Below are 26,934 nucleotides of genomic sequence, written 5' to 3'. Positions count from 1 at the left end.
GTTACCACCTAATCACATGAGTCCAGGAGCTGGAACTTTAAGAAAAAACAGTAAGGGTGCAGTTGTGGTTGCACTGATGTCAGTGGCAATTTTGCCAATGACTTTCATGGAGCCAAGGTTTTACCACATATTTAGAGGCTCACAATAAAATTGTACAAGTCAGCAATTCTGTAGCAACATTGATAACATCATAAGACGTGACAATCTTATGATATTTGGTGATTGCTTTTTGACATCTAAGGGAGGGATGTCAAACACAAGGCAGAATGCTGGATTCTATGGATTCTATAAATAAGGCCTGTGGGCCAGGGTACCTGGATAACCTTACAATCCAGAGTTAGAATAGTTCATGCTAACAAAAAGTTTGGAAGAAATATTAAACCTCATTCTTCAGCTCTTAAGCCTATCTCTGAGGGCTTGTCTACACAGGAAAATTAATCCAGAAATGCTTTAAAGTGGATTAACCATTCCTGATTAACTCCCTGTGTGGCTGCTCTTATTCCAGAATAAGAGTGAATTATTCTGAATCCCTTTTGGAAATGAATTAAATTATTTAGAATAAGGTACTCTTACTCCGGAATAAAATCATCTGCACAAGGCATTAATCAAGAATAGTAATTCTGCCTTATATTTGCACCCTACCCACATCTGAATTCAAGTTATTTCCCCGTGTAGACAAACCCGCAACCATAAAATCACATTTCCTCTCCAGAGAAAGTCATCTGTTTAGCAGTGTTGAGCCAAGATTTATTAGATTAGTCCATTATCCTATCAGGCCAATTTTTAGGCCCAGCCACTTTTGCAAAGCCCTTTGATGGCACAGATATCACAGTGTTCCTTGGCCATTCTGAGACTTCTTACAATGACTCTCCTCTTGGACCTGAACAATCCCTATTAGGGCGTGTCTACACTGGGAGCTGTTCTGGATTAGCTATTCCTGATTGGTGCTCATCTTCCAGAAGAAGTCGGTGTAACCTCGCTGAATGCCTTGGTGGTACACTGATGTACACCAGACCTGGCCCTGTCATTCGCAAGCCCCAGGCAGGATTTTTGGTTTTCTGGAGGATGTTATGTCCACTCCAGGCTGGAAGATCAGGCATTCTCCCCTCCCCTGTTTGCTTGTGCTTGCTGGATCCTGCGGCAGTCACGAATCAAACCGATTCCAATCAGAAACAGTTCTGAGGGAGGAGGCCTTTCACGTGATCTCTAGGAGGAGTTTCCCAGCAGGGCTGTAGCGTGGGATGGACCCACCTACCACTGTGATCTAAAAATACCACTGGGCTTCGAGACCCTGTGACCTCTAGGCTTAGCTCCATGGAAGCATGCAAAGCACCTTCTAATCTTGACAGGCAGAGTCCTGTGGTCCTGACTCAATTAAAACTCCCTTGGAGTTGAGGGCAGCATTGTTTGTACAACCGCCTAGTATGATATGGCCCAACATTCTGTGTCTTAGGGTAGCATCTGGAGGCCCCAATCACAATTCATAGGTTGCCAGGCTGGATGGGGGGGAATATCTCAGTGGTTGACCTGCTAAACCCAGGGTTGTGAGTTCAATCCTTGAGGGGGCCATTTAGGGATCTAGGGCAAAAATCTGTCTAGGGATTGGTCCTGCTTTGAGCAGGGGGTTGTACTAGATACCTCCTGAGGTCCCTTCCAGTCCTGATATTCTATGATTCTGTGGGTCCACTCTGATCATCTAGTGTCTGACCTCCTGCATAGGGTTGATTTCACTGCACACACACGAACTAGAGTGACCAGACAGCAAGTGTGAAAAATCAGGACGGGGTGGGGAGTAATAGGTGCCTATATAAGACAGAGCCCCAAATATTGGGACTGTCCCTATAAAATCAGGACATCTGGTCACCCTAACACAGGGATCGGCAACCTTTCACAAGTGCTGTGCTGAGTCTTCATTTATTCACTCTGATTTAAGGTTTTGCGTGCCGGTAATACATTTTAACATTTTTAAAAGGTCTGTTTCTATAAGCTGTAATATATTACTAAACTGTTGTATGTAAAGTAAATAAAGTTTTAAGAAGGTTTAAGAAGCTTCATTTAAAATTAAATTAAAATGCAGAGCGCCCCGGACTTGGTGGCCAAGACCCAGGCACTATGGGTGCCAATGAAAGTTAGCTTGCTTGCTGCCTTCGGCATGTGTGCCATAGGTTGCCTACCCCTGCCCTAACACACACACATATCCATGGATGACCGCTGAAATTTACGGACAGGCAAAGTAAGAAGAATGCAGCTTGAGGACTGATCAGGGTGTGATTTAAGGATATTTACATTGTATCTTTTGCAGGGGATGTTGACTGTCTCTGTGTGAACGGTTATAAAGCTAAATTCTTTGACTCCCAATATCGCCTGTCACTAAACACTTATTGTCTGAAACTCCCCTCACCCCCACCTCCCCTTAACTTCCTGCAAGTGTGAAAATTTGAACAGATAAAAATTGAAAAAAAAAATGCTTAAAAATGAACATGGAGGGTACTCGTAGAAATTATAAAAATGTCAACACCGAATTCTGCCAAGCCTTACTCTAGTGCATATTGTCCCAGCTCCCAAGCGCTCACAGACACAAGATGGACAAAGGAAAGATAATCTTTTCCCCATTTTACAGATGATGAACTGAGCTTTGCTTCTTCATTGCCCTGCACTATGTGTCTTCTTTAAACCAGCACAGGGACACCCGCCTAAATAATCACACCTGATTAAGGGCCATTGTGCTCAGAAGGGGCAAGTTACACAGGGAGTCTGTGGCAGAACCAAGAATACAAGCTAGATCTCCTGAGTCCCAGTCTGATGCCGTAAGCGCAAGACCAGCTTTTTTCTTTGCAGAAGCTCCTTTTTACTTTCCAGGGCAAGACACCTTTAAGGAGGGCCGAACGCTCTAGGCTGTGAAGGCGGTTGGCATTTTTCGTACCTTTCTGCGGGGCTCGGTAGTGAAATCCAGCTCTCTCCTGATCCAGAGGTGGGATGATCCTAAAGCTGAATGGAAAGCAGTGAGGGGGATTCAGAGCTAATTTATAGCTCCCGTGTGCCCTGTACAAAGCAACTGCATCAACCGTAAAACATCTCAAGGCCTGGGCTTTGATATTTCCTTGTCTTTATTTGCAGTAACTAATGATCAGCTGGGTGCTGGGCATGGTAAGAGATTAATGACTTGCTTGTGTGGTCCATTGGCTTCACCCCAGTCAGTTATTAACCCCCCTAGGAAAAGCCCTGTGCCTCAACTCATTAGGGCTTAATTACAGCCAGGAGGTGACTTATGACCTGCCTCTGTTTGTCAGAGTGAGGAGAGTTATAGGCTGGAAGGTTTGGACCTGGGTGGACGTGTTTGTTTTGTTTCCATGGCAAGAGGACAGGCCGAGCAGTCAGTCAAAGCCCCAAGCTGCTCACGGAGGCGTGGGCCTCGTGTGGTATAAAATGTCCCGTGGAAGTTACAGGGCAGGCGGCTGCTGACTCATGCGAAAGGGGAGGGTGGTGGTGTGAGAGAGAGCGAGCGAGCCTTGATCTTCCCCTTCTCTCTGCCCATCTCTGGAAGGACCCTGGCCCGCGATCAGACTCACAGCCCCGGCCTCGCTCGTCCCCCACCCTCGCCCGGCTTGGGAACCTGCAGCTGGCCACACCTCACCTGCCAGCCGTGGAATTTGGACCCGACTCTCCGATACAGCACTGAAGGCCATTCCCCACCCAGGGCCCGAGAGTGAAGCTTTTCCCAGCCCTTCCCTACTTCCCTAAGTGTCTGTTTGCCTGGCCGGGGATGGGGCAAGTGAGGAGGGGGCGGAGGGTATCTCTTACCCAGCTCATCCGGTTACTGGCCCTCGTGAGAGCTGGCTGCCTCCCAGGTTGATTTAAAATCCCAGCTTCTGGGAGGCTGCAAGGTGATAATGGCCTGCCTGAAATCAGCCTGGCTGGCAGCTTTGCTGCCTTCACCGGATGCTAAAGGCCAAATCCGTCCCTGGGGTAGGGGAGTTATAAGATGGTGCTCGAAGAGTTTTCTCATGTATTCATCAGGTTTCCTTCATTGCAAATGCCCCGGAAAGAGGGAGGACTGGCTTGAATTTACTAAATCTGGACTCTTGCCTGTTAAACCCTATTCTGTGATGCTCCTGCCCTGCCTTTTCTCTCGTGGGCCATCACCAAGGTTTAAAAGGCAGCATGGTCCAGTGGTTAGCACACTCGACTGGCATGTCCGAGACCTCAGTTCTGTTCCTGGCTCTGTTGGACAACCTTGTGCAAATTGCTGCCCCCTTGTGCCTCAGTTTCCCCTCTCACTCTGTGCCTGTCGTGGCTATTTAGTTTGTAGACTATTTGGGGCAGAGAGCGTCTCTCATGATGTTTGTGCAGTGCTCAGCCCAATGGCGCCTCTGGTGTACTACCATATACATCGACACAACAGCTTCTGGGTTTGTAACTGGTTTTGCATTCGAATGGGCTCCGAAGAGAGTTTGCGTCCACACACAACTCTCAGGAACCACAGCAGCAACCTAGCCCAGTGCATGGACATCTTGCAGGAGCTGGCTCCCCACACAGGTTCACTGTAGTGTAGGCAGCACCTGCCTCATTGTGTGTATGGAACCAGTTTGGCCATGCTTCCTGCCCAGCTGTCAGTGCCATGGGGGACATCCCAGAATGCATTGCTGCATGTTGTGCTGGTGCCTTTCTGTGTGCACATCTCCCGTGGAGGCGTTTATATCCGTGGAGGCATTACGGGATAGCTGCCTGGATTTTCCCAGAATGCACTGGTCTGGCAACAGCCATACAAACATGGTCAGCAAAAAAAGCTTGCACAATGCAGCCAGGACTAGGGTGACCAGATGTCCCGATTTTATAGGGACAGTCCCAATTTTTGGGTCTTTTTCTTATATAGGCTCCTATTACGCCCCCACCCCATCCCGATTTTTCACTTTTGCTGTCTAGTCACCCTAACCAGGACTGTTGTAACAGAGTGAGATGAGTGTCGTAGATTGGTTACAGAAATGCACTTGTGCTTGTAGGGTAAAGAGGGCCCTTAAAATTCATTTCACTGTAAACATAATGCTTCTCCGAACATGCTCAACCGCTCAGCAGCTGTGGCTTGTGGTAAAACAAGCAGCATTTAGCTTTAGCTTTGCAGAACCTTCAAAAATGGCCCCACCACCACCAAAAAAATCTCCTGCATGACTGGCATTGATTTGATCGCTATGCTGTATATTTGTAATTCTTGTGAAATCGCTCCAATCAATGGGCAAAGGGGCTCCAGTTACAAATGGAAGGAACAATCAATAAAGCAAACAGAGAGTCCAATTCTGAGGCTTGGTTTATGCTTAAAATTACATCTGCATAGCTATGAAAAAAAACAAAACCCACACCCCACGAGTGACATAGCTAAGCTGACAAAACCCCCAGTGTAGACGCAGCTGCGTCAAGGGAAGACGGCTTCTTTTGATATACACTGACAGAAAAACTAGCCTGTGTCTACACTGGGGGACTCTGCTGCGATAGCCGTGCAGACGTATTTATTGGTGGCGTGGGCTTTGTCGTGCAGACATACCTGTAGCGGCTTTGTGTCTTGTGCAGCCATCTATAAGAAGTGGATGCAAAATGGTACCGAACAATAGCACTTTACACTCACTGGGCCGGACCCTCAGCTGATGTAAATCAGCTTTACTCCACTGATGTCAATTGAGCTGACAATCTGGCCCGCTTTGTGTTGGATGCAGGGCTGTGGGAATCAGGCCCGTGCAGTATTTGTTGGGCGTGAACGGCAAAGGATGGGGAGAACTGTTTCATATGGCCCCACTGGGGATAGAACTAGGAGTGACAGGTTGAAGTCAAGAAAGAGAACATGGAGGCTAAGTACTGGGGGACGGGGGAAGGATTTCTGAGGTTGAGATGTATTAAACTCTGGAATAGGCTTCCAAAGAAAGTGAGGGAGACCTCTAAGGGCTAGTCTATACTAGAGAGTCAGGTCGACCTAGTTGCATTGCACAGGGCAGTGGAAAAATCACACTCCCCTGAGAGATGTAGTTAAGCCGACCTATGCCCCAGTGTGGACAGCCCTAGGTTGCCAGAAGAATGGTTTTTTTTAGCTCCCGCCTCTTGGAGAGGTGGATTTAATGCAGTGCCAGAAGAACCCCTTCCATCGCTGTCGTAAGTGACTCCAGCAGCATCGCTATAGTGTTTCTGGTGTAGACATACCCTGAAGCTTGGGTGGATCAAAAGCCAAGAAGCATACTTGTAGGGAATGATGGTGCAGGGAGTTTGGCCAGATGGAGCTTCTCCATCGCTAATGTGTCTGATGATGCCATGGAGTTCTCCCCCAGCTGATGAAGCAAAACTATCCTTAAATGATTTTTTTTTTTAAATGCAGTGGGTCCCCCAAGCAGGGAGGGAGGATGGTCCTTTGGTTAAGGTAGTGGCTGTGGGCTCAGTTCAGCTCTGCCATAGACTCATTGCATGATCTTGGAAAGGTTGCACAAGGCTGGCTTTTCTAAAGGGCTCAGCTCCCAGCCAAGTACCTCTGTGAATTAACCAGATAGTGACTGAGCTTTTGAAAACCTGGCATTAACCTCTCTGTGCCTCAATTCCCCAGCTGCAAAGTGAGGCTGATGATTTTCCTGTCTCCTTGTTAAGGTCTTTAAGGGCAAAGCAATGGGTCAGTGGGGAATAGAATCGAGGTCTCCTGAATTTTCAGTCCAGGCCCCTATCCAGCAAGCCAGACTACCTCTGGTTGTTTTAAGGGCAGGGAACATGTCTTGCTGTGTGTCTGTGCTGCGCATAGCAAAATGGGGCCCCGATCTCAGTTAGTTCATGCCTCTGTGTATTATTGTAATACGCATTAATAAATGGAGTCCCCAAACAATCACTTGTTAACTGTCTGTCTGTTACTGTGGCAGCCTGCCTCCAAGAGCTCAGAGACTTAAGTTAATATGATTTGCACTGCCTAGCTTTTGTGCAGTCTGATATTTACCAAGGACTGAAACACCTAGATTACCACATTAGCACATCTTTGATTGCATGTATAAGCAGCGTACCTTTCGGCCTTGTGCTTAGGCAGATCTGCTTTTCCTCTGCACAGCTTTTCCGTCCTGTTACATCCACAAGCTCCTCATTAAGGACTGAACCCGAGTTTTCAGCACTTAGGAGGATGGGAGTGCTAAGCGTGCAGGTTGGTTCTCCTAATGCAGGGTTTGTGTTGGTGTGGGATTTATGGGCCTGTGGGGGCATGTCTATGGTAGGCTCAAAGATGTTTAAAAAGCACTTAACTAACATGTTTTAAAACCCTTGTGTAGATAGGACAAGATGTGTGGTAACACGTGTTAGCTGGTTGAGATGAAGTCTAGGAGAGAACCTAGTGTTCACTGTCGCCAGTGAAAATGTTTTACGATACAATTTGCCTTGTCTGCACGAGGTTTTTAAACCATGTTAGTTAAAACATGTTAGCTAACATGCCTTAACCCCACCTCCCACCTTTTATCCTAGTGTGGACAAGCTCTGCGTATCTGTGTAAGTTGTTGTTCAGTGTGTGTCACGTGTGCGTAAAAGGCTACCATATCAGAGTGGCACTGTTTTAAAATCCCTTTGCACTGGTCTAAATGACAGCATAAAAGTCTTTGTTCTCCTGTGCACATAGGGACACTCAGGAAAATTAATCTAAATTAACTTATGGTGTGAATTTAATTTGGATTAGTTAAACCACATTAAACACCTGTGCAGATACTCTCATTCGGTTTTAAAATGGCCTTCATTTGGTTTCGCTTAATTAATTTTGTAAGTGAATTAAGATAAAAGGTGAATTAAACTAACCTAAATTAAGGCCACTTTAATTCTCAATGAGAGTATCCACACAAGCATTTAATGCGGTTTAACTAATCCCTTGGTAAAATTAATTCAGATTAACTTTCCTGTGTCCCCATGTAGACGAACCCAAGGGCTCATGCACAGAGTAAAGAGGGCTTAATGTTGTCGTAAATTTAAGGCCTCACTGGACTGCTTGGGCAGCGTAATAGGCTTTAGTGCAACTGAGGATCAGGCCCAAAGTGCAGGCCATCCGAGAATCAGACCCATACACACCAGCAGAGGAGGACGGTTAGCACTGGCTCACGTTCGTTGTTTAGTGTGATACTCGGCTCGAGCGAACTCTAGTATTATATAACACTGCAGCGTACCTGGCCTTTAAATCATTAATGCCTCATGCGCTTCTCAGCCGTCCAGGGCTGCTGGTAAGTAGGTCAAAAATTAGCTAAGAAAACCGAGCGGTGACTCCTTTGATTGGACCGTGAACGTGGTTGTTGATTAGGTGTTGTGACCTTTTTGCCTTGGTGTTGACACACGCTGGAAGTGCGTGGTGCTTGGAACGGCAGAGTGGGCAGTCACACCAAGGCTGGTGTCTGACATTTCTGTGCCTGGTTGATTTCAAGTTTACGAGTGCATCTCTTCGCGATGTCCTAGGTTTCAAAGGTTTAAGTTTAGCCGCATTCTGGGAAGGGCACAAGGCAGCATTGGGCAGTCTTAACTCTGCAGTAACGAAGTTTGGGGGCAGTTAATTGTCTTAGCTTTCACAGGCTCCTCTCTTAAAAAATCTCCTGCAGTAGATACACAGTTTTAATCAATTATAAAATGGGTCCCATAAATCTGTAAGAAAAACCACTAGGCGCATAGTCTAGTGGATAAAGCACTGGACGAGGAGTCAGGACACCTGCGTTCTCTTTGGGTATGTCTACACTGCATCGTATACCCACATCTGTGGGACCCGGGCTTGGGACTCTGTGTTTCTAAGCCGTTTCTCGAGTGTCCATGGTGCATTGTAGACCGGGGATTACAGCTGTTGGACCCAGATTTCATAGCTCTGCTAACGCGTCCACACTGCAGTACGCCGAGCTTCTGACTCGGGCCTCTGGCTTGAGCTGCATCTACACTGCAAAATGACAGAGCTTGGCCTCTCGCAGCGGGACTTGGGCTCTCGCTGTCCTCCCCAGCAGGGTGTTAGGCTAGGGTTGCCAACTTTCTAATCACAGAAACTCAAAAACACTTGCCCCACCCCTTCACTAAGGCCCAGCCCCTTCTCAGAGGCCCTTCCCCCAGTCACTCCACCCCCCTGTCTCTGTTGCTTGCTCTCCCCCACTCTTGCTCACTTGCTCATTTTCACTGGGCTGGGGCCGAGGGGTTTGGAGTGCTGGGGAGGGGGAGAAGCTTCAGCTGGGAGTTCAGGCTCTGGGGTGGGGCTGGGGGTGAGGGGTTTGGGGTGCAGGAGGGGGCTCTGGTCTGAGGATGAGGGGTTCAAAGTGTGAGAGGGGGTTCAGGGCTAGGGCAGGGGGTTGGGGTGTGTGTGTGTGTGTGTGTGTGTGTGTGAGAGATGTGGGCTCCGGGAGGGAGTCAGCTGTGTGTGTGGGGGGGGGACAGCGCGCAGAGCCCCCATGGCTGCCCCTATGCCTAGGAGCCAGAGGAACATGTCGCTGCTTCCCATGAGCCAGGTGGAGCTGGGTAGGAAGCCTGCCAGTCCCGCAGCACCACTGACCCGACTTTTAACGGCCCAGTCAGTGGTGCTGAGCGGAGCCACCATGGTCCCTGTTCGACCAGGTGTCCCGGTTGAAAACCAAACACCTGACAACTCTATGTTAGGCCCCTGGCCTGGGCGCTTGCTGACCCATGTCAGACTGATTTGTGTGTGGACGGAAGAGGGGCTTGGACTCAAACCTGCGTCAGAGCCCAGGCTTAGTGTGCAGTGTAGACAGACCCTTTTTGGCTCTGACACCAACCAGCATTCTGAGACCTGCATTCTTCCCGAAGGTGGCAAAATCCAGGCTCTGGTAAACTGAGGCAGATGGTGAATTCCAACCCCAGGTAAACGTAGGGGGGCTGTTAGCTCGAGAGCCATAGAGAGTTGCAACTACAAGGAGAAGGGATCCAAAACAGTTAGAGAGATATAAGTCAAAACAAACAGAGGGAGAAAAGAGCATCTGGACTCCTGGGTTCTTTTCCTGTCTCTGTGAGGGAGTAGGACTAGCTGGTTGTAACAGGGGGCTGGGAATGAGGACTCCGGAGTTCTATACAGCAGGGGTTCTCAACCTTTTTCTTTCGGACACATCCCCAACATGCCATAAAAAGTCCACGGCCCAGCTGTTTTTCTGCATATAAAAGCCAGGGCCAGCATTAGGGGTGGCAAGCAGGGCAGTTGCCTGGGGCTCCACGCCATGGGGGTGGGTGGGTGGAGCACTGCGAATCTAAGTGGCTCAGGCTTCAGCTTCAGCCCTGGGTAGTGGGGCTAGGACCCCCGGCTGCAGTGCTGGGCCCACCTAGTCTAACACCGGCCATGCTTGGCAGACCCCCTGAAACCTGCTCACGGCCCCCTAGTTGTGAAGCACTGCTGTACAGCGCTCTGGAAGGGAGTGTAGTCAAGTGTCTGGAGCAGGGAGGACTAGACATCAGAACATCTGATTTCTGTTCCCAGCTTTGGGAGGGAGTGTGGCCAAGTGGGTAGAACTAGAGCGACTTCTGGATTCTCTTCCTAGCTCTCACGCTGATTTACTGTGGGCAGGTACTGTTACTCCTCAGTAAAATAGGGGAATTGCGCCTGGCAGTGGAGCTGTAAGGGTTAATCCCCGTTTATAACATGCCCGGAGGTCTGCCAGAGTGCCGGGTAATTTAGAAGCACTGTGGCTGGCTGGCAAAGAGGTTGGCACTGCTAAATTGCCAGGGCCAGTAGGTGTCACTCTGGGTCAAACTTCCGTTCTGTAGGGCAAATATGAAAAACATAGGGCCGAATTCTCTGTTGCCCTGTGCCTTGTGTTGCCAGGGACTCCCATGCAAAGTGGGCGTGTGCTGTGCACTTTGCCCGGCTGTAGATGACTGCCTGAGGCACAGGGCAAGAGACTGTCAGGCCCTCTGTGTCCTTGGTTCACCTCTAAAATCAATTCAACACCAGTGTCTCCCCCCACCTCTCTCGCCCTGTATGTTCTCATTTCCAAGTTCAGCTGCTGAATCCTCTGACCAGGAATCGGGGAGCAGGGTGGAGATGGTACGCTGGATGCAGAGATGTTATAGGGTAGAAGCTAGGGGTTGGGAGAGTGGCTGTATGTGATAGAGGCAGTGCAGCTCAGTCAGTAGGGTCTGGGCTTGGGAGCTAAGACTCATGGGTTCTGTTTTCAGTTCTGCTCTTTGCACTCTGCAGCAAGTGGTGTCGTCACTCTGTGCCTCCGTTTCCCCTTCAGCAAGAGGGGTGTAACGATGCTTGCAGGGCGCTGCGAGATCCTTGGATAGCAAACTCTGTAAAGCGCTGAGGGCACTTCTGCTCTCTGACGCATCGTGTATCCTCAGATGGTGTGAACTTTGGCTCCATTGATGGGCTCTTGCATGGGTGGGTGGGTTGGTGAGCATTCCTGCTGTATCCAGATGTGTGGGGAGAGTGGGACATTCCTGCTGTGTCCGCATGTGGGAGGAGGGGTGGATTCATATTGATTCCACTAGGATGGGGAGTACAGGGAGGAGGGCGACATGCTGCGGCCAGATACCCGCCAGCCTGGGTCAATGCAACATTTTTTGTAGGCACTCCAAATATTTTGCTTGTTAACGTTTTCCATTGCACAGCAACGGGCTGTGGAGGTGCCTGTCTCAGCGCGATTACTTGTTTTCATCGGGCTCCATGCTAAATCCCCATCCTCCTTACACCTCCCGCTCCTCCTCATCCCCCTCCCATCCCCCCTGCCCACCCACCCCCTCCAGCATCCATCCAGCTGTCAGTTTCACTTCTGTATCTGCCCTGGCAAGAAGGAAGTTGGCCAGTGAGAGCGAAACTCGGCAGCTCTAACGGTCACACATCACCCCACGTTCTCTCCTTTGCATCCCAATGGGCCTTGTGTGGCCTATGGTCCCTCTCCCAACACCTGCTTGCTGCGTCGTCCATCAAGCTGCTCCGTCTCTGTCCCACCAGCCCTCCTTGTCACTCAACAGTTGTCCCTCTGGCTCGGTGTGTCTTGACCTAGCCCAAACCGTGACGCCACGCTACAACATGAAAATGTTTCAGGGACTCACCCAACCAGCTATAAAGAACGGGGGAGGGATGATGCTCTCCTAACACCTGTTCACATCCACCAGGTGGAGAAACTGTTGTCTGTCTATCTTGGGGACTTTTATGTTCCCCATTTTACAGATGGGGAAACTGAGGCACAGAGAGACTAAATAACTTGCCTAAGGCCACTCAGGGAGTCTGTGGGAGAGCAGGGACCTGAACCCCAGTTGCCGGTGGCCTGCAACTTGACTCCAACCGCTGGTTCATCCTTCCTTTCCTAACCTTGTCTTTCTCTTCTGCTTGCTCACTCTCTTTCTAACTGTGACTTTGCAGCAAAAAAAGGTGTGTTTTTACACCTAGATAGTTCTCTCAAGATCACCTTACCCCTATATCCCCCAGCTGTGTTTGGGAGTATAGAATTGACCTGGGCTACTTAAATCGAGCTAAAAGCCACCTCTGCCTTGTCTCCACTAGGATTTTATGCTGGGATAGCTATCTCCTTGTGAAACACACACCTGTCTGGGCTTAGCCTCCCTCTCTAATTCACTGTCTTCCTCATTATAGTTTGTATTCAGGTAGCAGCAGCCTGCCTCTGGGGGCCTGTACCCACACACAGTGTCGCGCTGGGAGTGGTGCCTGCCCTCCAAAGCATGTATCACCTGCACAAATGAAACAGACAAAGGGTGAGGGGTGAAACAAAGGATTTAGGCAGCAGGCCAGCATCAGAGCTAAGGCTAGTTCCATTGAGCTCAACACCTGATCCACTGGATCCTCATTAGCTTCCTCGTTTTCTGTCTCTCCGGGACAGATCCTCAGCTCAGCATCCTGATTTATGCCGGCAGGGGATCTGGCCCAGTACATTTATCTAGTTAGTCTCCAGTGTCCATTTGTGTCTCTCCCTCCTTTTCTAGCCTGCTCTCTCTTTCCTCGGCTTCTACAGCTCCTGCCACCGTGGAATCTAGGGTTCGGTTTGCAGAGCACCCACAATTCCAACCGCAACCTCTGGTTCTTCTCAGCACTGCTCCCTTTCCGTGACGGCTCCCCCTGAGCATGCCACTCCCCGCCGTTCTCAGCCGCAGTAACTTTCCTATAGGAGCACGCGGGCTGGGAAATCCACGGCCTTGTCCATATCCGTTCTGCTGGGGAAGCTTCGTCCATCCTCCGCCCACCCCCGCCTTCTGATCTCTTCACAGGCTTTCCTTCCTTCTTGTCTTCTGAAGGCAGCGCAGAGAGGCAAAAGCCCCATTTGGCCCAGTGAAGAGCTGAGGAAACTCCCCCTGGCCAGTGCGAGCTGTTTGCAGCTTGGAGCCTTTGAATATCGGGCCACGTGTTTATTGGCCTGAGATGGAGAAGAGCTGACTCTTACTGGTTCAGGTCGTGCTCTGGCTGTGTAAAGGGGCCTCAAAGCGAGTATATAGGTGGTTTCTCCTCCCATTAAGACCTCTTTATGAGGGCGGAGTGGTGTAACGGAGCCTTCGTGGCATGAGAACGAGGTCCTGCCTTGCTGTGTGTTAAGTTTGGCCCGTTGGAAGCCAGGAAGTCAGGTACCCAGGGGCCCTCAGAAATCAGAGATGGCTCAGGAGCCGCACGCACCCTGAATGATGGGGAAGTTTGGGTTGGAGACCAAATGTTGTGGTCAAGGCTCGTTGCTAGAGGAAACTCAAAAAAAGGGAAGGGAAGGTTGTGGTAATGCTGCCCTTCCCCCTCCACAATCTGGGCCTGGTTCTCAGTCGCACTCCGATCCCTTTAGGCTGCTCTGACAGAGTAAAGTGGGTGGAAGCGCCTGCCCCCCACCTTAGAATCTCCCCAGGGCAGGGAGCCTTCCTGGCTGGTGTGGAGCTGGCGTAAGGGATCTGCTCCCAGCCTCTGGTGGAGGGGGTGGATTGGGGGCATCGCTGAAGTGCAAAACACTATGGCTACTTGCTGCTTCCCAGAGCCCATAGGGGACTGTGGGGAGCAGAGCGTAAGTTAGAGCAGCCCCGAGGTTGCTGTAGCTGACACCAGGGGCCAGAGCACAGAGGTAGCTTAAATCCACCTTTTCCCACCCCACTCCACCCCTATCCTAAGTGCAGGAACAGAGGACCTGAAAATCAGGCCCTGTGTCTTAACAGATGACCCCTAAGCTAAGCATGAAAGTCACCCTACTGCGAGTCCCACAGCATCTGGGGAAACTGCGTTTAAGAAACTCTCCATGGGGGCATTGGCCTTTCGCAGCCATTAGCCACATCTCCTTGCCTTATCCAAGCAGGGCCGTCCGGCTGCATGGGGAATGAATGCAGTGGAGTGTATGGTTCCCATGTCCCAGGCCATTCACATGAGTGCCTTCATTGGCTCACGATTGATTGAACGATGGGGCTGGGACTTCAGCCTTTGGGTGGAGGTTAGCAGGGGTTCTCAGAGACCCTTCCTCTGTCGGGTGGAGCAGGTCTTGAGGGTTGTCATTAACAGCTGGCTATGCGCCTTTATACCAGTCATACTCTGTGCCTACTGAGGTGGTCCTGCTGTTACTGTATTGGTGAAAAAATCAGTCCCCTGTCCAATACAGTTATACCAGGAACAACGCTGTGTGCCGGCTGGTTCTAGTCCTGGCTCTGCGGGAGGGTATGGCCTAGTGGTGAGAAGGGAGCGACTGGTGACACAGGCTCCTGGGTTCTCTTCCTGGCTCTGTCGCTGCCTCGCTGTGCCCTTTCAGTCAGTCCATTTGAGCCTCTTTGTGTCTGTTTCCTTCTCTGCCAAAATAAAGGTAGTCAGACCTGCCTCCGCGGGCTGAAAGAGAAGCACTTTTGGTTTTCGAAAAGGAACAGTTTTCCCTTTATTTAGGCTCTTTTTCAAAAGTTTTGATCCAACATTTTCTTCTTCCCCTCCACACCTTCCCCAATTTTCCATTTTGCCACTGAAAAAGAAGGGGGAGGAGAAGAAGAAACAAATTATCCCTCCCACCCCAAAAGCCAACCCTGAAAATATTTTTTTTCAGGTTCTGCCAAAATGATTATTTTTTGCCGGGCAAATATTTCCCTTGTCAAAAAAAAGGCCGTTTTAACAATGACATGGGAGCCAAATACGGCTGGATTAGGGTTGCTTGCTGTGAGCTCCTAAATTATGTCTCTTTGAACCACTGGAGTCCCAGCCTGGGATGCAGATTGGCCAAAATGCTCACTCACTCCCCCGCCTCTCCCCACCCCACAGTGCACTGCATGACCTTTTGAAATCTCCCAGAATGCACTGCTTCTGGGAGCTGGGCCAGGTACGGCATGATAAATACCCAGAGGGCACTGCAATGGAAACTCTCACATAGAGCCAGGCAAACTCGCAGAGGTTCTTAACGCAAACCAGCGAGGTTCATTGCTGAGCTGTCTGTGCTTAAAACAGTCCCTGCCAGTGGGTCAATAACTGTAGCATAGTTGCAGCTCTTGGGGGAAAGGTGCTTCCGAGGGAACAAACAGGACATGGCAATTACGGAGTAATCCATCCCCTGTCATCCAGTCCCAGCTTCTGGTATCGAGATGAATTAGGAAGGTGCTCGGAGCCTCTTGACCCCCAAGCCAGGGAATTTTGCCATTGATTTCATTGGGCTTTGGAGTAAGCTCTCAGAAATCCAAACCCCTGCTCTCTCAAGAACCACCTGTCAGGTTAAACTATCCTGTGACTAATCCAGGGTAACTGAGGGCTTCTGAGGTGTCACCGTGTTGTATGTCACAGCCAGTGAGAATGTCGCAGTAGTAGTGGGAATAGAACCCATCGTCTCTTGATCGAAGAGTTAAAGGAGAATCGCCATTAGCTGATAGGAATGTAGGGCATAGGACACACAGGCGAATAGTTCCAATTGAATGCACTGACTAGAGGATGATAAATGTGCATGTACACACTCTCTGAACCCCTCTCTCAATCATTACAATACATTTTAAGACATGTGTTTTAACAGAGAGGTGTGTTTAACCATTGGAACAAACTACCACAGGAAGTGGTGCATTCTCCATCTTTTGATGTCCTCCAGTCAGGCTGTTTTTCTGGAAGAGGTGCTGGATCCAAACCCAAGTTATTGGGCTCAGTACAGGGTACCTGGGTGAAACGTAGTGGCCTGGGCTATACATATTAGGTGATCTTATGGTTCCTTTTGGCCTTAAACTCTGTGACTGAATTACAGCACATGACCGGCTTTGCTGTGAATAAAACCAGTCTACTTCTTCCGATTCCAGCCCGCGTCCAGAGAACATTGTGTGGTTCCTGGATTATTTCCCAAAGGCGCTAAACATCAGCTTGCCAGCTCCAGGTTCTGAGCAAGGAAAAATCATCACCACTTGATAGTTTGGTACCTTTCGGTGGCCTTTAATGTGAAATGTCATTGGGCGGGGAAGGGAGGGTCTCTGTCCAGTTCCTGCTAGGAAGAGTCTTCATGTCACCGCTCAGCAGACAAGCCAAAGTTCCAGTGGGATTCAGGATAGACGTGTCTTTCTAAGGAGCTTCTTGCCTCATGGGTGCCGCTCCATAGGGTGGGATGGCGTATGAGCCGTGCGCGAGGACCCTAGAGATCTGGAGTCAATTTCTACCTGTGTTATAGACTCCATGTGTGACCATAGGCAAATCACTGAAAACCTTAATTCCTCCCGTGTAAAATAAATATATCAGATCTAGAGGCTAAGGTCAGATTGGCAGGGACCTTGTTTTTTTCCACCTTGTTCTGCAGCCTGAGGCGTGGGTCACTTGCTAGGGTCATCGGGGTTTATCTCACTTAATCAAGTCTCTGCCATTCCAGGGCCTAGGGCGTTTGTGCAGCTTGGTCCCTCCTGTTCTCTGCCTGTGGCACATCACAGTCTCCTATAGGCTGTGATGCTTTGGTCTAATTTCAGTTGTTGAGTTTAGCATGTGGGTGCTGGGTAATGGTTAGTGGCCTGTGATACACAGGAGCTCAGACTAGATGGTCTGGTGGCCGCGTCTGGCCTTAAACTCTGCGGGTCTGTCTACACTGCAGTGTAAGCCCAGGGTTAGGAGAACTCGAGTTAATAGAACCTGGGTTTGTTAACCTGGGGCTGGAGTGTCTACACTTGTTTGTAACCCTAGGTTAGGAACTGTTGAATCCTGGGTCCCAACCTGGGGTGGCAGCATCTACACTGCATTGTGCAGGCCCGAGTTCCACCATCCATATCCCAGACTTCTGAGTGCCCTCCCAAAAGGTGGCCGCTCCACCTTTGTTCGTGGTACAGTGTGGTAAAACTTGGCTGTCCACCAAACTTGACCGGCCAGAGGTCTAAGAAAGTTGGCCCATGGGTCCTGGGATTATGGGGTACTTTTGGTGGATCCCCAGAGCACGAGTCCAGTGTGACTGCCATCTACACTGCAAAGCAACAGGGCTTGAACCCTCGGTCCCAGCTTGATTCAGTCTTGGATCCTGCACCCCTGTGGGGTCCTGAGACCCTAGATCCGAGCCCTGGGTTAGTGCGATTTCTGTGTAGACAGAAGGGGGCAGGGTAGGCTTGAGCCTGAGTTCAAACTTTGGGTTTACACTGCAGTATAGACATATCCTCAGGCCCTATGACAGATCAGGGTGCTGGTAGGTGCTGCACAGACATGTAGAGCGAGACAGTCTCTGCCCTCAACGAGCTTACAATTAACTACACAAAACAGATAAAGAGGAAGCAAAGAAGGGTAGCAACTTCCCCAAAGCCAAACGGCCGATCAGCAACTGCAGACCTACGTGTTACAGGCCAGCGCCCTGATCATCTGCATTGTTTCTGTGCCTGCCATCTTGGGGTTTCATTACGCTGAGAGCTTTACATACCCACAGGCAAGACAGTCCCCTCTCCGAAGAGCTGGGGCTTGGATCCTGAAACATATGTAGGCGCCCAACTTTCAGTGAAATCAACTGACGTTAGGAACGTCCAGACCTTTGAGGATTTGCCCTGGTGGTGGTGGTGGAAATCAAGAAGGTGGGGGGTGAGAAGAAAGGACTAATGCTAGCTAGCTGTGTGTCACCATTCCTAGTCGCTCCGTCGCAGTCAAACACAATGAGCCACGTGGCCAGCGGTTCCCAGAGGGCTGCGATTATTTACAATCATAGTAACGAGAGACAGAAAACTCTTCCCATCTGTAAAAGGTTGTTGTAAAGGAGATGGCGCTTAATTGTTCTCTGTGCCCACCGAGGGCAGGACAAGAACAAATCGTCTTAACTTGCAGGAAGGGAAACTTAGGTTGGATATTAGGAAAAACGTTCTACCTTAAGGGTGGTTAAACATTGGGCCAGGGAACCAAGAGAGGTTGTTGAATCCCTTCACTGGATTGGGCTAGTCTTGCCAGGGACGGTCTAGCTATATTTGATCCTGCATTGGCATGGGGGGTGAACTAGGTGACCTCTTGAGCTTTGTTCCAGCCCGACAGCTCTGTGATTAATAGAACCATTTGTTCCATTAAAATGACTCTAAATAAACAGAAACGGGGTTTTTTTGCTATCTATTTTGCGGTCTTTGTAAACAATAGCTGACATTTCTATAGCACTTGCCAGGCTCTTGAGAGGAAGTGGCCTTGTGGTTAAGGCATGGCCTGGGATGCTGGAGCACTGGGTTAAGTCCCTGGTCTGCTACAGGCTTCCTGTGTGATCTTGGGCAAGTCATTTAGTCTGTCTCTGTGCATCAGCCCCCCTTCTATACAATGGAGATAACCTCACGGGGGTGTTACGATGTTAAAGAGCGTGAGGTGCTCAGACAGTGAGGTAATGGAGGCCAGATATCTATGATCGACAGAGGCCAAAGGGCACTTGATTGATATATAAGTGTGATCTATAATTAAAAATTAGATCAACCTAGCTATGTCCTGACTCAGAGCTGTGAAAAATTATGTGCCCCGAGCACCATAGTTAAATCAACCTAACGCCCAGTGTAGACGCGGCAAGGTGGACAGAAGAATTCTTCTGTCCAGATAGCTACCACCATTGGGAGCTGTGGATTTACTTCAATGATGGAAAACCCCCTTCTGAAGGGAGATGCTGTAGCGCTTGTAGTGTGGACATAGCTTTAGTCTGGATTATTGAGCCACATTTTCCCTGCCCCTTGAACAGTCTTTTCCACCTGTGCAAAGTGGGTCTAAAATGCTGCCAGATCAGAAAGGTAGTCTTTCCCACCCACTTTGCGCTCATTTGACCCGCACAAAGGTGCAACGCAGCAGGGGATCAAACACTATGGCATTGTCTACACTACAAAGTTGCAGCGCTGGTGAGGGGGTTACAGCGCCGCAACTTAGGAGGTGTACACACCTGCAGGGCATTACCAGCGCTGCAACTCCCTGTTTGCAGTGCTGGCCGTATACCCGGTCGTGCCTCAGGTGTAGAGGATCCAGCGCTGGATCACCAGCGCTGGTCATCAGGTGTAGATACTCACCAGCGTTTTTGTTGACCTCCGTGGAATAAGCAGGTATCCCAGCATACCTGAGGAAGCCTCTCCGGTAATTAAGCAAACTCCACTGCCCTCCAAGCAGGTCTCCTTCCCCGCGGTGTGCTCTGGCGTTCCCCGACCCCCCCTCCAAGCAGGTCTCCAGCCCCGCGGTGTGCAACAGCGCTGCAGCGTGGCCACATCTAACACCACTTGCAGCGCTGGTTGCTATAAGTGTGGCCACTCTGCAGCGCTGGCCCTATACAGCTGTACTAATACAGCTGTAACAACCAGTGCTGCAAAATTGTAGATGTAGACATACCCTATGTATAATATAGCGACCACTTCACTCGCCACTGAAATGCTTCCACCTCTGAGCAGGAATGCAGCAGCTGTTTTAGCAACATGGGACAACACTGTCCAGCAACTGCAGAAGGGAAGTGAAAGATACTGCGTACACTCAATGCAGAGCTGCCAACACTTGTGATTTCTATTACAGCCTTCATGATAATTCGGTGTTTTAAAGCCCCAGCTCCTGGACTCAAGAAATAAAATCTCAGCTTTCATTTTCTTCAAAAAAAAGTAAGTTTCTAGCCCTTGGGCTTGCGATAAAAAGCTTGACATTGTGGCTGCTGAAAGCTCCAAAAGGAGAAGGCAAATAAAAAGAGTGCAAATCTATTGTTTAAACAATACCCTCATGATTTTTAAAGCCAATCTCAGGATATTTTGGGGCCCTGTCTCGTGATTTTTGAATACCTGGTGATTGCAACACTGCTAGCTACTGGAAGGAATTTAAGCCTGGGGTATCACTGTGTCTGTTAGGGGCATAATATTTTACTGATATAGTGAAACCTGTACAATTGCCAGTGTGGATGCAGTTATGCCTGTATAAAGGTTCCTTTATACTGGTATAACTTATTCTCCTTTCCACAAAGGAATAAGCGGCACCAGTATAAGCACTTTGATACTAGTATAACTGTGTCCAGACTAGGGAGGTTTGCATCACTGTAACTATGTTGGTTATGTCATTACCCAAAGTGGAATTTGGCCAGGACATTAGGGTTAACACCCTGACTCCTATGTGTGATACCTCGGTAGGCCAGGAGTTGCTGTGGGTCGTATCTATGGTCTGAAAGACAGAACCCAACTCCACTGAGATAAGGGGGCTGCTGGCCTGGAATGACCCTGATTAGCGGGCGATCTGAAAGGATTGCCGTGCAGGGATGTGTTTGCTGCAGGCAAGATGCATGTTCATCTGCCTTTTAGAACCCTGTGGATGTGCTTAGAGGCCAGCGCTGAGAACAGAGGCAGGGAAGGAGGGTGGAGGTGTGGGGAGAGGACGCAGTTAAGGCTCAGCATTGTAGAGCAAACCCTGCACAGTGACCTAAACCACATATTCACACATCCTCCACCCACACGGCAGCCCCCATCCCGTCCCACTGCAGGGTGTTGGGAAATTGCTCTCTGCACAGTTCATGAGGCACTCAGACCAACCTTGAATGCCCCTTTATGTTCAAGAGGACTCATTTTCAGAGCAGCTGTGGCTTCCGCAGAGATCACTGGGAGTGGCACATGCCAATACAGTAGCACCAGGAGGCCCCAACTGAGATCAGGGCCCATCATGCTAGGTGCTGCACAAATCCATAGTGAAAGACGGCCCCGTCCCAAAGAGCTTCCAGTCTAAATAGGCAAAAGGGAGAGCAAGTGGATTGCCCGGAGTCATACAGGGAGCTTATGAGAGAGCCAGGAATTAAATCCCTCTCACCTGAGTTCCAGCCCAGTGCCTTAACCATAAGACCCAGACTTCCTCCCTTTGAATCCCCCCTTGCGACAGAGTAATTGATCGGATCTAGAGCCTGAATTTCTTTGGACTGCTCCTCTCTATTAAGGGAAGCAAAGGGCCAGAGTCGAAGCAGACTTGAACTTAACACAAAATGTAGCCCATAAAGTGCCGGGAAGCTATTTGAGGTTAATTATGCATCATATCTGTTGCTACCCCAGATCCAGCTGAGGAACAGGGTTGGAATCTCCTTCCACCCCTTCTCTGTCGATTTTTCACGTTTCAAGGTTTGATGCATTCTAACAGCTCGAAAGCAGTCTGTGCTTCAGCTGTTTTGAGGAATTACGTACAGCATCTTCCTGTGCCAGGCCGTTTGGTGAGAAGATATTTGTTAGAGCGAAGGCCTTGAGTTCGAGATGGGGGCCATGAACTGAACCCTCCGCTGGCTTCCACGAGACCTGAGCTGCGTTGAGGGTAGGAGGACTTGGATGAAGTTCTATGCTGTGCGGTTCTCTGGCCCATCTGTGCTCGGGCTGAATTTTGTAACGTCAGGAAATGAGCTGGTGAGGGGTAGGCGGCTCAGCGAGAGGAAGGCTGGCTTTGTGGTTAAAGCAGAGGCCTCAGACTCCGAAAACGTGGGCTCCGTTCCCAGCTCTGCCACAGACTCCCTGCGTGACCTTGGACCGATCACTACACTGAAAACGTAGGTCGGCCTTGCTACCTTGCTCGGGGGTGTAAAAAATTCACCCCTGCTCCCAAGAGATGTAGTTAAGCCGACCTGAACCCCAGTGAAAACAAACGCTTGGCCAATGGAAGAATTCTTCCACCGACCTAGCTCCTGCCTCTCCCTGGGGTGGATTCACTACGGCGATGGAAAAAACACCTTCGTTCACTATAGCAACTGTCTACGCTACAGCGACCCACCGTGGGGCCTCTATTATGTCTGCACTACAGCCCCTACAGCGACACAGCTGTAGCGCCGTAGTGAAGCCGCTTCCTACATCTATGGAAGGGGCTTTTCCGTTTGATGTACTTAATCTACTTCTCCGAGAGGCGGGAGGAAGAATCATACCTGGGTTTCTGTCTGTTTCGAGTCACAAGTGAAATGAGTTTGGTGACATCGTTGGGTCCCCAGTGGGATGCACGGCCTCCAAAACCAGGGCCTGATTTCCAGAGCTGCTGAGCAGATGCAGCCCGAGTTGAAGTCCGTGGGAGGAGCTGCTGGTGCTCAGCGTCTTTGCAAATCAGCCCAGGGTCGCCTCTGGTGGGCTTCCACCTCTGGAGTACTTGGGGTGAGGCAGAGCCCAGAGTGACGTGCAGCGGCTGTGCTCTGTGTTTGGTAGGGCTGATTGACAATGTTCCATCTGAACTGTGTTTTGACGGGACACTGAGTTTTTGATTCAATTAAGTGTTTCAGCAAAAGTGTCAGTTTTCCATGACAAATCTTAATTGAAGCCCAAACCCTAAAATCTTTCAGTTTGGCTATGTTGGGGCAGTTCCTTGTGGTATTAGTTGTTCAACTGTCTCATGTCGCCATTCTGCAGTATGGGCTGGTCTCCCCCAGCCATGTGGCATTTCCCATTGTGCACCATGACTTCCAAGAGAACTCCAGATTTACACTAGTCTGGCTGAGAGCAGAATGTACAAACTGCACAGACCTGAAGCGTTAGCTGCAGTGGGTTATGCAATCTTTGACTGCTCAGGCTTTGTAACACCTGAATTCAACCTGGGGCACTGTGGGCTATTCAGCTGTGTCTTTCAGTCCACCAGCTATTCCTGAACAGCTGGCAGGATGGACAGCTGGTTTTCCATTTCTTAAAGCTTTAAGATCATAGTTTCACAGGGTTTCTTTCTTTCTTTCTTTCTTTTACCTGAAAGGTCTTGTGTCCCTCAGCTCCAAGGAGTAGAGAGCCCTTAGTACCTTGCAGGATCAGGATCTTAGCTGCCTTTCTGTCAGGATTCTTGTAATTATTTGTCAGCCAGGTCAGAACAAATCTCTGGAGTATGAACCTTGAGATCCCAGCCCTTCAGGGACGAGGGATGCCCTGACAGGAGAGGAACCCTCATTCCCGGTATCACCTTATATCCAGATCAGGACAGAATATGCACTTTACCTGCATTCGTCACTTTATCCCCTTGGAACTGATGGGCATTTTCCTTTTTCAGTTTGATTGACAGGCAATGGCTACAAATTGCTGTCTGGAGTGAGCTGAAGATGCAACCATCTGACTAACAGGTAGGAGGGAAAATCCCTGTTTAACACCCACTATTGTTTTTTGTTCATTGTTTTTTTTGACAAAGAGAAGACTTTTGGGAACAGATCCCCAATGGGCGGGAGGGGTCAACTGGGGCAGCTCCATTGGGATCAGTGGGCCAGATCCCTATCTGGTGCAGATTAGTGCAGCTCCTGAAAGAAGGGGCATGTTGCCAGTTTACACCAGCTGAGGATCTGACCCCTCATTATTAACTAGGGTTTTGTTTCAAGGCAGAAAGCAGTGGGGGAAAAATAGCTGGTTTTCTGCCTGTCCAGTGTGGTGTTCTGTAAATGGACATTGCGCCACTGATGTCAATGGGCCAGATCTCCAGCGGGTGCAAACCAGAGTGACTCCATTGAAATTCAGTTGAAAATCTGCTCCAATATCTCCCAGGGCATCTTCCTTCTTAATGGGACAAGATCGTGGTTCTCTGGCTTGTAGTTTGTAAGCCTCCATTTCCACGCAGAGCCCTGGCCGGTTGGTCCACGGGGCAAAAGATTCTGGGACCCCAGCATTGGTGGGAATTGGAGGGTGGGACACAGGGTAGAGGATGAAGTGGTTTCAGGACAGAATCTCTCTCCTGTCTGTGCTGTGTGGAAAACCTGGAGAACGGCTAGGTTTAGGGAGTGTGCATCCTCTGTGCTCCACCCTTCCAATTATGGCAGTGTCTTCCGTCTGGGCTGCTGTTTGCTGAGATCGAGCGAGAAGGCAGAAATTTCCCCTCCCTATTTGGAAGGAGAGGCTGAGCTGAGATCACATTTCCTGTGGTCAAACTGGAGGGGGTAGTAACAGTTTGACGTGCAGCCATTTCACAGCCTGAGGCTGCCCACCCTCTAGGCGGCTTCGCCAGCCTCCTCTGGTGAGCCCTGCACGGGGATTGTGGCCAAATCTGCGTTTGTTACCAGTTGCAGGCAATAGGTGGTACAGTAACTGCCTGATCTGCCTTGAACGCAGGCTGAGGATTCAGGTCATAGAGAGGACTTGCATGCTGGGGCGGAATGAGTGAGGACTCTATAGCTGAAACGAATCAGACCGGGGCTGGGGAGCAACTAAGGGACTGTCCTAGGGTCAAATGAGAGAACGGGTACCACCCCTTAGCTTTTGGGGAAATGCACCTATCCTTTTAAGTGGCTAATGGGATCCAGAGCCTCTAAGGCATTGGTTTGAATCCAGCCCAGGTGTGTAGTGAGTGAATCCATTGCTATTTGAGGGGTGCTGCATGCTCTTTGTGTGAAACTAGTTAGCTAGGGCTCAGCCCAGGCCCCAGCTGGCAGCAGTCCTGCTTGCCACCTGCTGGCACTTATTAGCCCTTGCGCAGTCAGTTACACTAGTACAACATGGGAGTGAAGTGCCACCGGGCCAGAACCGTACAGCCACTTTGCACTGGTGCAGATGACTGCACAAGGTGCAGGGCAGGAGCGGAGCAGGCTCTGAATTCCCCTTATGCCTGAAAGGGAGGTTCCCACCGTAGTCAGAAGTGTGGCATATTGGCAGGGGGCCGTCTGCATGGGAATTGCACCTGGCCAGTGGCCATGCTATACCTGTTTTGTGTGTGTGGGTGTGTGTGTGTGTGTGTGAGAGAGAGAGAGAGAGAGACAGAGAGAACAGAGGCCTTCTGTCATCAGTGCATTCACAAGCAATTTAAAGGGGCCTTAAAGTGACCTTAAATTATAGTTGCTTCCACTTTAAGGCCCCTTTGCACCACTCTGGCAGCATAAAGGGGCCTTAGTGTAAATGAAAATCTAGCCATGAATCCACATGACAGGTCAGAGTCCCAGTTACTTTAGTCTGGCAGTGCAAAGGGCCCTTTAACATACATGCAACTGTAATTTCTTCCTATTTTAATAACAATTTTAATCCATAGCTCTTATACTGAACTGCTTTTCGTCTGTAGCTCTCAAAATGCTTTACAAAGGAGGTCAGCATCATTATCCCTGTTTCACATGGGGAAACTGAGGCAGAGAGCGCTGAAGTGTCATGTCCAAGGTCACCCAGCAGACCTGTGACAGAACCAGGAACAGAGCCCAGGTGCTCTATATACTAGGTTACAATGCTTTTAAGGCCCCTGAATGCTGCCAGGGAGGTGTAAAGCGGCCTCAGGGCTTCTTTATACACCCGTTACACACGGTCAGCCTGAGAGGACATTTCAAGTGGGATGCATCCTGGGTCCGGTACTACTCAATATTTGCATTAACGAGCAGAGGACAGAGTGGAGAGTACGCTGACACAATTTACGGATGGCAGCAAGCCGGGAGGTTGCAAGCACTTTGGAGTACAGGCTGAGAACTCAAAATGATTGTGATAAACTGGAGAATTGATCTGAATTCAGTTGGGTGGAATTCAGTAAAGAGAAGTGAAAGTGGTACATGTGGGAGGGGGAAATCAGATGCATGATACACAGTGGGGAGTAACTGGCTTGGTGGCGGTACTGCTGGAAAGGATCTGGGAGTTATCATGGATCAGAAACTGAATGTGAGTCAACAGTGTGAAAAAAGGCATTCGGGGATGTATTCACAGGAGCGTCATATGGAAAACGCTGGCTGTAATGCTCCTCTCTACTCGGCACTGGGGAGGTCTCAGCTGGAGCAGGGGAACAGGTTACCAAGGGAGAGGCTGCAGAATTCTCATCACTGGAGGTTTTTAAGAACAGGTTAAACAAGCGTCAGGGATGGTCTAGTTATATTTAATCCTGCCTTGGTGCAAGGGGATGGTCTAGATCAGCGTTTCTCAACAACTGGTCCGTGGACCGGCACCAGTCTCTGAGATCTCCCTGCGCAGTTTAGGATGGCAGTAAGCCGGTCCCTGGTAAAAGACTAAGGGCTTGTCTACATCAGAAAGTTGCAGCGCTGGTGAGGGAGTTACAGCGCTGCAACTTTGAGAGTGTCCACATCTGCAGGGCATCACCAGCGCTGCAACTCCCTGTTTGCAGCGCTGGCCGTACTCCCGTTTTGTCTCGGGTGTAGAGGATCCAGCGCTGGTGATCCAGCGCTGGTAATCCAATGTAGACAGTTACCAGCGCTTTTCTTGACCTCCGTGGAAGGAGGAAGCCTCTGGTAATCAAGCTGGTTTCCTTTCCCGGTTTGCTCTCTCGGTCCCGGAGCCACCCAGCAAACCGCAGGGAAGGAGACCTGCTTGCTCGGGGTTCCGGGACCGAGAGAGCAAACCGGGAACGCCGCGGTTTGCTCTCTCGGTCCCGGAGCCAGCCAGCAAACCGCAGGGAAGGAGACCTGCTTGCTCGGGGTTCCGGGACCGAGAGAGCAAACCGGGAACGCCGCGGTTTGCTCTCTCGGTCCCGGAGCCAGCCAGCAAACCGCAGGGAAGGAGACCTGCTTGCTCGGGGTTCCGGGACCGAGAGAGCAAACCGGGAAAGGAAACCAGCTTCGCCGCGGTTTGCTCTCTCGGTCCCGGAACCCCGAGCAAGCAGGTCTCCTTCCCTGGGGTTTGCTGGCTGGCTCCGGGACCGAGAGAGCAAACCGCGGCGTTCCTGGTTTGCTCTCTCGGTCCCGGAACCCCGAGCAAGCAGGTCTCCTTCCCTGGGGTTTGCTGGCT

The 26,934-nt window shown here is 50.0% G+C and overlaps 1 protein-coding gene across 11 annotated transcripts in view; it reads left to right on the top strand.

Moving 5' to 3' along the window:
• MEF2D (myocyte enhancer factor 2D) overlaps positions 1-26,934 on the top strand; it is a 171,231-nt gene that overhangs the window by 30,214 nt on the left and 114,083 nt on the right. For 8 of the 11 annotated variants that reach the window (XM_030542396.1, XM_030542395.1, XM_030542387.1 and 5 more), the window contains exon 2: positions 23,297-23,366. The exons of 1 other annotated variant lie outside the window; for it this stretch is intronic. The gene's annotated coding sequence lies outside the window, so the exon portion shown is untranslated. Of the gene's footprint in view, positions 1-2,859; positions 2,972-23,296; positions 23,367-26,934 lie in introns of all 11 variants that reach the window. 2 more of the 11 variants (XM_030542389.1, XM_030542388.1) reach the window with 1 other exon arrangement.

This window comes from Gopherus evgoodei, chromosome 24, assembly GCF_007399415.2.
Source record: "Gopherus evgoodei ecotype Sinaloan lineage chromosome 24, rGopEvg1_v1.p, whole genome shotgun sequence".
In the NCBI taxonomy this organism is placed as follows: Eukaryota; Metazoa; Chordata; order Testudines; family Testudinidae; genus Gopherus; species Gopherus evgoodei.
The sequence above is the reverse complement of the archived record's forward strand: the minus strand, read 5'-3'. Positions and strand labels throughout refer to the sequence as shown.